The sequence below is a fragment of the Tasmannia lanceolata genome, unplaced genomic scaffold, assembly GCF_043159265.1.
Source record: "Tasmannia lanceolata isolate RefF3 unplaced genomic scaffold, GAP_Taslan_0.1 ptg000303l, whole genome shotgun sequence".
Classification (NCBI taxonomy): Eukaryota; Viridiplantae; Streptophyta; class Magnoliopsida; order Canellales; family Winteraceae; genus Tasmannia; species Tasmannia lanceolata.
In genome coordinates this window covers 102,501-112,500 of record NW_027518978.1, presented here as the reverse complement: position 1 = coordinate 112,500, position 10,000 = coordinate 102,501, and positions in this window count along the sequence as shown.

Here is a 10,000-nt window from a genome sequence, read left to right as displayed (position 1 = left end):
ATAGGGTTGCAAACAGACGTGCAACCCAGTACCCACAAGGGCAGGGGTAAGCCGCCGAGCCTAGCAAGGTAGGTGTGCTCCCAAAACCAAACAACGCACAAAGGGAGCAAACACGGGCAAACAAGTGACGCCATGGCCTACTCGCCCACCGCCCTCTATATTGCCTAACCTTGGCAACCATGGTCCATTCCCCACTATATGCCATGGCCTTGTGCCCATGGTCTTCACAAGACAGCATCCAAGGCGCCTGAAAGGCCAAGGGAGCCCAACCCAGCAATGCCCAGCCAAGGCCAGGCATTCCAGTGCCTACCCGGGCAAAAACGCCCAAAGCATGCCCCATTCGTTAGCCTATCCAGGCAAAAACGCCCAAAACCAGCCCATTCCAGTGCCTATCCGGGGAAAACGCCCAAAGCATGCCCATTCCTTAGCCTATCCAGGCAAAAACGCCCAAAACCAGCACATTCCAGTGCCTATCCGGGCAAAAACGCCCTAAGCCTGCGCATTCCAGCGCCCCGCAGCATGCCACCCTCCTATAGGGTTTGCGCAACCAACCCGCCTAACCACCAGTGGCAACCAAAGGTGCTGTTAGCGACGACTTCTGAAGACGCAACGAGACGCGACGGGTTTGCGCCCAGACGCGACGAGGCGATGCGGGATCTGCGCCCAACCGTGCCTACACCCGCCGACTTGATGCGGGAGCTGCTGGCCCAAGCATGCCTAGCGTGCAAGGCCTGCGTGCAAGGCTAGTGTGCAAGGCTCGTGGGCAAGGCTAGTGCGCAAGGCTAGTGCCCAAGGTCTGTGTGCAAGGCTAGTGCCCAAGGCTAGTGAGCATGGCCTGTGTGCAAGGCTAGTGTGCAAGGCTTGTATGCAAGGCTAGTGTGCAAGGCTGGTGTGCAAGGCTTGTGGGCAAGGCTGGTGCGCAAGGCTAGTTCCCAAGGGTTGTGTGCAAGGCTAGTGCCCAAGGCAAGTGCGCAAGGCTCGTGCCCAAAGCTAGTGCGCAAGGCTTGTGTGCAAGGCTACTGCGATGGGCCAGTGCCCAAGGCTTGTGAGCAAGGCTTGTATGCATGGCTTGTGTGCAAGGCTAGCGTCCAAGGCTTGTGCGCATGGCTTGTGCGCAAGGCTTGTGTCCAAGGCTTTTGTGCAAGGCTCGTGCGCAAGGCTAGTGTGCAAGGCTTGTGCGCATTGGCAGGTAGCCCACCAGCATGCACGATCCAAATGCCACTCACGCGACAACACGGTGCCAAGCCGGGCATGGTGTGCACTCAAAACCAATCAACGGACAGAGGTCATGCGTCATGGGGGGGATCTAGCAAGGCCATGGGGAAGGTCATGGAGGACCTTGGAAGCAAGCGCAAGACGAGAGCGAATCGAACAAGGGGCCAGGACGGGGCCTTGTGCCCATGGTCTTCGCAAGACAGCGTCCAAGGCACCCGAAAGCCCAAGGGAACCCAAACCCGGCCGACACTTGCAATCGCACATGCTCTCTGCAACACACCATCAATGCCGCCCAACGGGGCCAGCACGAGCAGTCCTCCGCGGTCCCCTGGCCCTGCGCACGTTTGTCTTCGAAACCGAGCATCAATGCCACAGAAAGTGCCGGGGCGCCAGCTGGAGCCATCATCCGCGTTGCCATGGCTCGCTTGGCCTTGGCTTGCCAGGCCCCGACACGAGCAATCGCGCATTTTCTTTGCAACCGACCATCAATGCCGCCCAACGGGGCCAGCACGAGCAGTCATCCGCGGTCCCCTGGCCCTGCGCACGTTTGTCTTTGAAACCGAGCATCAATGCCACAGAAAGTGCCGGGGCGCCAGCTGGAGCCATCATCCGACGTGCCATGGCTCTGGTCCCATGGTCTTCGCAACCGAGCATTCGTGACACCCGCGGGGCCAGGACACCAACCCTTCCGACACGAGCATTCGCGCATGTTCTTTGGCCACACAACGGCGCCAGCACGAGCAAAATCATCCGCGGTGCGGTGGCCTTGCACGGCCTTTTGTCTTTGGAACCAACCATCAGTGCCACGGGAAGTGCCGGAGTCCCGGCATCCGCGGTGCCAAGTCATTGCGCCCTTGGTCTCTGCAGCGGGGCATGCCGGGCACTCCCAACCATTGCAAGCAAGCAAGCAAGCAAGAAAGAAAGTAAGTAAGTAAGTAAGTATTACATATAGGGGCGGGACATGCGGGGAGATCTGCGAAACGTGCATTACGGGGCACACGCGTACCTACCGGGGCATACCGACCCCTATTGGGGCACACGTGTGCATATCGGGGCATACCGGGCCTATCGGGGCACACGCGTACATACCGGGGCATACCGAGCCCTACTGGGGCACACGTGCGCATATCGGGGCGTACCAAGCCTATCGGGGCATACGCATGTATCCCAAGGCATACCGAGTCTATCCGGGCATACGCGTTCATACCGGGGCGTAACGGGCCTATCGGGGCATACTTGGGCATATCCGGGCAAAAAATGCCCAAAACTTGCGCAACCTTGGCAACCGTGGTCCATTCCTCTCTATATGCCTAGCCTTGCCAACCGTGGTCCATTCCTCACTATATGCCATGGCCTTGTGCCCATGGTCTTCCCAAGACAGCGTCCAAGGCCCCCGGAAGGCCAAGGGAGCCCAACCCAGCAATGCCCTGCTATGGCAAGCCAAGGCCAAGCATTCCGGTGCCTATCCGGGCAAAAATGCAATTCCTCTCTATATGCCTAGCCTTGGCAACCGTGGTCCATTCCCCACCATATGCCATGGCCTTGTGCCCATGGTCTTCCCAAGACAGTGTCCAAGGCGCCCGGAAGGCCAAGGGAGCCCAACCCAGCAATGCCCTGCTTTGGCAAGCCAAGGCCAAGCATTCCGGTGCCTAACCTTGGCAACCGTGGTCCTTTCCTCACCATATGCCATGGCCTTGTGCCCATGGTCTTCGCAAGACATCGTCCAAGGCGCCCAAAAGGCCAAGGGAGCCCAACCCAGCAATGCCTTGCTAGGACAAGCCAAGGCCAAGCATTCCGGTGCCTATCCGGGCAAAAACGCCCAAAGCATGCCCATTCCTTAGCCTATCCAGGCAAAAACGCCCAAAATCTGCACATTCTAGTGCCTATCCGGGCAAAAACGCCCTCCAGCATGCCACCCTCCTATAGGGTTTGCGCAACCAACCAGCCTAACCACCAGTGGCAACCAAAGGTGCTGTTAGCGACGACTTCTGAAGACGCAACGAGACGCGACGTGTTTGCGCCCAGACGCGACGAGACGATGCGGGATCTGCGCCCAAGAATGCCTAGACCCGTCGACTTGATGCGGGATCAGCTCGCCCAAGCATGCCTAGTGTGCAAGGCCTGTGTGCAAGGCTAGTGTCCAAGGCTAGTGTGCAAGGCTCATGTGGAACGCTAGTGCGCAAGGCTAGTGCCCAAGGCTTGTGTGCCAGGCCCGTGTGCAAGGCTAGTGTCCAGGGCTTGTGTGCATTGCTTGAGTGCAAGGCTTGTGTGCATTGCTCGAGTGCATGGCTTGTGTGCAAGGGTTGTGCGCAAGGCTAGTGTGCGGGGCTTGTGCGCATGGCTAATGTGCACGGCTTGTGTGCATGGCTACCGTGCAAGGCTAGTTTGCATGGCTAGGGTGCAAGGCTCGCATGCGAGGCTAGTGTGCAAGGCTGCGTGCAAGGGAAGCGTGCAGGGCGAGTGTGCGAGGCCACTGTGCACGGCGCCAGCACTAGCGAGCCATCATCCGCGTTGCCATGGCTCGCTTGGCCTTGGCTTGCCAGGCCCCGACACGAGCAATCGCGCATTTTCTTTGCAACCGACCATCAATGCCGCCCAACGGGGCCAGCACGAGCAGTCATCCGCGGTCCCCTGGCCCTGCGCACGTTTGTCTTTGAAACCGAGCATCAATGCCACAGAAAGTGCCGGGGCGCCAGCTGGAGCCATCATCCGACGTGCCATGGCTCGCTTGGCCTTGGCTTGCCGGGCCCCGACACGAGCAATCGCGCATTTTCTTTGCAACCGACCATCAATGCCGCCCAACGGGGCCAGCACGAGCAGTCATCCGCGGTCCCCTGGCACTGCGCACGTTTGTCTTTGAAACCGAGCATCAATGCCACAGAAAGTGCCGGGGCGCCAGCTGGAGCCATCATCCGACGTGCCATGGCTCTGGTCCCATGGTCTTCGCAACCGAGCATTCGTGACACCCGCGGGGCCAGGACACCAACCCTTCCGACACGAGCATTCGCGCATGTTCTTTGGCCACACAACGGCGCCAGCACGAGCAAAATCATCCGCGGTGCGGTGGCCTTGCACGGCCTTTTGTCTTTGGAACCAACCATCAGTGCCACGGGAAGTGCCGGAGTCCCGGCATCCGCGGTGCCAAGTCATTGCGCCCTTGGTCTCTGCAGCGGGGCATGCCGGGCACTCCCAACCATTGCAAGCAAGCAAGCAAGCAAGAAAGAAAGTAAGTAAGTAAGTAAGTATTACATATAGGGGCGGGACATGCGGGGAGATCTGCGAAACGTGCATTACGGGGCACACGCGTACCTACCGGGGCATACCGACCCCTATTGGGGCACACGTGTGCATATCGGGGCATACCGGGCCTATCGGGGCACACGCGTACATACCGGGGCATACCGAGCCCTACTGGGGCACACGTGCGCATATCGGGGCGTACCAAGCCTATCGGGGCATACGCATGTATCCCAAGGCATACCGAGTCTATCCGGGCATACGCGTTCATACCGGGGCGTAACGGGCCTATCGGGGCATACTTGGGCATATCCGGGCAAAAAATGCCCAAACCAGCAATGCCCTGCTTTGGCAAGCCAAGGCCAAGCATTCCGGTGCCTAACCTAGGCAACCGTGGTCCTTTCCTCACCATATGCCATGGCCTTGTGCCCATGGTCTTCGCAAGACATCGTCCAAGGCGCCCAAAAGGCCAAGGGAGCCCAACCCAGCAATGCCTTGCTAGGACAAGCCAAGGCCAAGCATTCCGGTGCCTATCCGGGCAAAAACGCCCAAAGCATGCCCATTCCTTAGCCTATCCAGGCAAAAACGCCCAAAATCTGCACATTCTAGTGCCTATCCGGGCAAAAACGCCCACCAGCATGCCACCCTCCTATAGGGTTTGCGCAACCAACCAGCCTAACCACCAGTGGCAACCAAAGGTGCTGTTAGCGACGACTTCTGAAGACGCAACGAGACGCGACGTGTTTGCGCCCAGACGCGACGAGACGATGCGGGATCTGCGCCCAAGAATGCCTAGACCCGTCGACTTGATGCGGGATCAGCTCGCCCAAGCATGCCTAGTGTGCAAGGCCTGTGTGCAAGGCTAGTGTCCAAGGCTAGTGTGCAAGGCTCATGTGGAACGCTAGTGCGCAAGGCTAGTGCCCAAGGCTTGTGTGCCAGGCCCGTGTGCAAGGCTAGTGTCCAGGGCTTGTGTGCATTGCTTGAGTGCAAGGCTTGTGTGCATTGCTCGAGTGCATGGCTTGTGTGCAAGGGTTGTGCGCAAGGCTAGTGTGCGGGGCTTGTGCGCATGGCTAATGTGCACGGCTTGTGTGCATGGCTACCGTGCAAGGCTAGTTTGCATGGCTAGGGTGCAAGGCTCGCATGCGAGGCTAGTGTGCAAGGCTGCGTGCAAGGGAAGCGTGCAGGGCGAGTGTGCGAGGCCACTGTGCACGGCGCCAGCACTAGCGAGCCATCATCCGCGTTGCCATGGCTCGCTTGGCCTTGGCTTGCCAGGCCCCGACACGAGCAATCGCGCATTTTCTTTGCAACCGACCATCAATGCCGCCCAACGGGGCCAGCACGAGCAGTCATCCGCGGTCCCCTAGCCCTGCGCACGTTTGTCTTTGAAACCGAGCATCAATGCCACAGAAAGTGCCGGGGCGCCAGCTGGAGCCATCATCCGACGTGCCATGGCTCGCTTGGCCTTGGCTTGCCGGGCCCCGACACGAGCAATCGCGCATTTTCTTTGCAACCGACCATCAATGCTGCCCAACGGGGCCAGCACGAGCAGTCATCCGCGGTCCCCTGGCCCTGCGCACGTTTGTCTTTGAAACCGAGCATCAATGCCACAGAAAGTGCCGGGGCGCCAGCTGGAGCCATCATCCGACGTGCCATGGCTCTGGTCCCATGGTCTTCGCAACCGAGCATTCGTGACACCCGCGGGGCCAGGACACCAACCCTTCCGACACGAGCATTCGCGCATGTTCTTTGGCCACACAACGGCGCCAGCACGAGCAAAATCATCCGCGGTGCGGTGGCCTTGCACGGCCTTTTGTCTTTGGAACCAACCATCAGTGCCACGGGAAGTGCCGGAGTCCCGGCATCCGCGGTGCCAAGTCATTGCGCCCTTGGTCTCTGCAGCGGGGCATGCCGGGCACTCCCAACCATTGCAAGCAAGCAAGCAAGCAAGAAAGAAAGTAAGTAAGTAAGTAAGTATTACATATAGGGGCGGGACATGCGGGGAGATCTGCGAAACGTGCATTACGGGGCACACGCGTACCTACCGGGGCATACCGACCCCTATTGGGGCACACGTGTGCATATCGGGGCATACCGGGCCTATCGGGGCACACGCGTACATACCGGGGCATACCGAGCCCTACTGGGGCACACGTGCGCATATCGGGGCGTACCAAGCCTATCGGGGCATACGCATGTATCCCAAGGCATACCGAGTCTATCCGGGCATACGCGTTCATACCGGGGCGTAACGGGCCTATCGGGGCATACTTGGGCATATCCGGGCAAAAAATGCCCAAAACTTGCGCAACCTTGGCAACCGTGGTCCATTCCTCTCTATATGCCTAGCCTTGCCAACCGTGGTCCATTCCTCACTATATGCCATGGCCTTGTGCCCATGGTCTTCCCAAGACAGCGTCCAAGGCCCCCGGAAGGCCAAGGGAGCCCAACCCAGCAATGCCCTGCTATGGCAAGCCAAGGCCAAGCATTCCGGTGCCTATCCGGGCAAAAATGCAATTCCTCTCTATATGCCTAGCCTTGGCAACCGTGGTCCATTCCCCACCATATGCCATGGCCTTGTGCCCATGGTCTTCCCAAGACAGTGTCCAAGGCGCCCGGAAGGCCAAGGGAGCCCAACCCAGCAATGCCCTGCTTTGGCAAGCCAAGGCCAAGCATTCCGGTGCCTAACCTTGGCAACCGTGGTCCTTTCCTCACCATATGCCATGGCCTTGTGCCCATGGTCTTCGCAAGACATCGTCCAAGGCGCCCAAAAGGCCAAGGGAGCCCAACCCAGCAATGCCTTGCTAGGACAAGCCAAGGCCAAGCATTCCGGTGCCTATCCGGGCAAAAACGCCCAAAGCATGCCCATTCCTTAGCCTATCCAGGCAAAAACGCCCAAAATCTGCACATTCTAGTGCCTATCCGGGCAAAAACGCCCACCAGCATGCCACCCTCCTATAGGGTTTGCGCAACCAACCAGCCTAACCACCAGTGGCAACCAAAGGTGCTGTTAGCGACGACTTCTGAAGACGCAACGAGACGCGACGTGTTTGCGCCCAGACGCGACGAGACGATGCGGGATCTGCGCCCAAGAATGCCTAGACCCGTCGACTTGATGCGGGATCAGCTCGCCCAAGCATGCCTAGTGTGCAAGGCCTGTGTGCAAGGCTAGTGTCCAAGGCTAGTGTGCAAGGCTCATGTGGAACGCTAGTGCGCAAGGCTAGTGCCCAAGGCTTGTGTGCCAGGCCCGTGTGCAAGGCTAGTGTCCAGGGCTTGTGTGCATTGCTTGAGTGCAAGGCTTGTGTGCATTGCTCGAGTGCATGGCTTGTGTGCAAGGGTTGTGCGCAAGGCTAGTGTGCGGGGCTTGTGCGCATGGCTAATGTGCACGGCTTGTGTGCATGGCTACCGTGCAAGGCTAGTTTGCATGGCTAGGGTGCAAGGCTCGCATGCGAGGCTAGTGTGCAAGGCTGCGTGCAAGGGAAGCGTGCAGGGCGAGTGTGCGAGGCCACTGTGCACGGCGCCAGCACTAGCGAGCCATCATCCGCGTTGCCATGGCTCGCTTGGCCTTGGCTTGCCAAGCCCCGACACGAGCAATCGCGCATTTTCTTTGCAACCGACCATCAATGCCGCCCAACGGGGCCAGCACGAGCAGTCATCCGCGGTCCCCTAGCCCTGCGCACGTTTGTCTTTGAAACCGAGCATCAATGCCACAGAAAGTGCCGGGGCGCCAGCTGGAGCCATCATCCGACGTGCCATGGCTCGCTTGGCCTTGGCTTGCCGGGCCCCGACACGAGCAATCGCGCATTTTCTTTGCAACCGACCATCAATGCTGCCCAACGGGGCCAGCACGAGCAGTCATCCGCGGTCCCCTGGCCCTGCGCACGTTTGTCTTTGAAACCGAGCATCAATGCCACAGAAAGTGCCGGGGCGCCAGCTGGAGCCATCATCCGACGTGCCATGGCTCTGGTCCCATGGTCTTCGCAACCGAGCATTCGTGACACCCGCGGGGCCAGGACACCAACCCTTCCGACACGAGCATTCGCGCATGTTCTTTGGCCACACAACGGCGCCAGCACGAGCAAAATCATCCGCGGTGCGGTGGCCTTGCACGGCCTTTTGTCTTTGGAACCAACCATCAGTGCCACGGGAAGTGCCGGAGTCCCGGCATCCGCGGTGCCAAGTCATTGCGCCCTTGGTCTCTGCAGCGGGGCATGCCGGGCACTCCCAACCATTGCAAGCAAGCAAGCAAGCAAGAAAGAAAGTAAGTAAGTAAGTAAGTATTACATATAGGGGCGGGACATGCGGGGAGATCTGCGAAACGTGCATTACGGGGCACACGCGTACCTACCGGGGCATACCGACCCCTATTGGGGCACACGTGTGCATATCGGGGCATACCGGGCCTATCGGGGCACACGCGTACATACCGGGGCATACCGAGCCCTACTGGGGCACACGTGCGCATATCGGGGCGTACCAAGCCTATCGGGGCATACGCATGTATCCCAAGGCATACCGAGTCTATCCGGGCATACGCGTTCATACCGGGGCGTAACGGGCCTATCGGGGCATACTTGGGCATATCCGGGCAAAAAATGCCCAAAACTTGCGCAACCTTGGCAACCGTGGTCCATTCCTCTCTATATGCCTAGCCTTGCCAACCGTGGTCCATTCCTCACTATATGCCATGGCCTTGTGCCCATGGTCTTCCCAAGACAGCGTCCAAGGCCCCCGGAAGGCCAAGGGAGCCCAACCCAGCAATGCCCTGCTATGGCAAGCCAAGGCCAAGCATTCCGGTGCCTATCCGGGCAAAAATGCGATTCCTCTCTATATGCCTAGCCTTGGCAACCGTGGTCCATTCCCCACCATATGCCATGGCCTTGTGCCCATGGTCTTCCCAAGACAGTGTCCAAGGCGCCCGGAAGGCCAAGGGAGCCCAACCCAGCAATGCCCTGCTTTGGCAAGCCAAGGCCAAGCATTCCGGTGCCTAACCTTGGCAACCGTGGTCCTTTCCTCACCATATGCCATGGCCTTGTGCCCATGGTCTTCGCAAGACATCGTCCAAGGCGCCCAAAAGGCCAAGGGAGCCCAACCCAGCAATGCCCTGCTAGGGCAAGCCAAGGCCAAGCATTCCGGTGCCTAACCTTGGCAACCGTGGTCCTTTCCTCACCATATGCCATGGCCTTGTGCCCATGGTCTTCGCAAGACATCGTCCAAGGCGCCCAAAAGGCCAAGGGAGCCCAACCCAGCAATGCCTTGCTAGGACAAGCCAAGGCCAAGCATTCCGGTGCCTATCCGGGCAAAAACGCCCAAAGCATGCCCATTCCTTAGCCTATCCAGGCAAAAACGCCCAAAATCTGCACATTCTAGTGCCTATCCGGGCAAAAACGCCCACCAGCATGCCACCCTCCTATAGGGTTTGCGCAACCAACCAGCCTAACCACCAGTGGCAACCAAAGGTGCTGTTAGCGACGACTTCTGAAGACGCAACGAGACGCGACGTGTTTGCGCCCAGACGCGACGAGACGATGCGGGATCTGCGCCCAAGAAT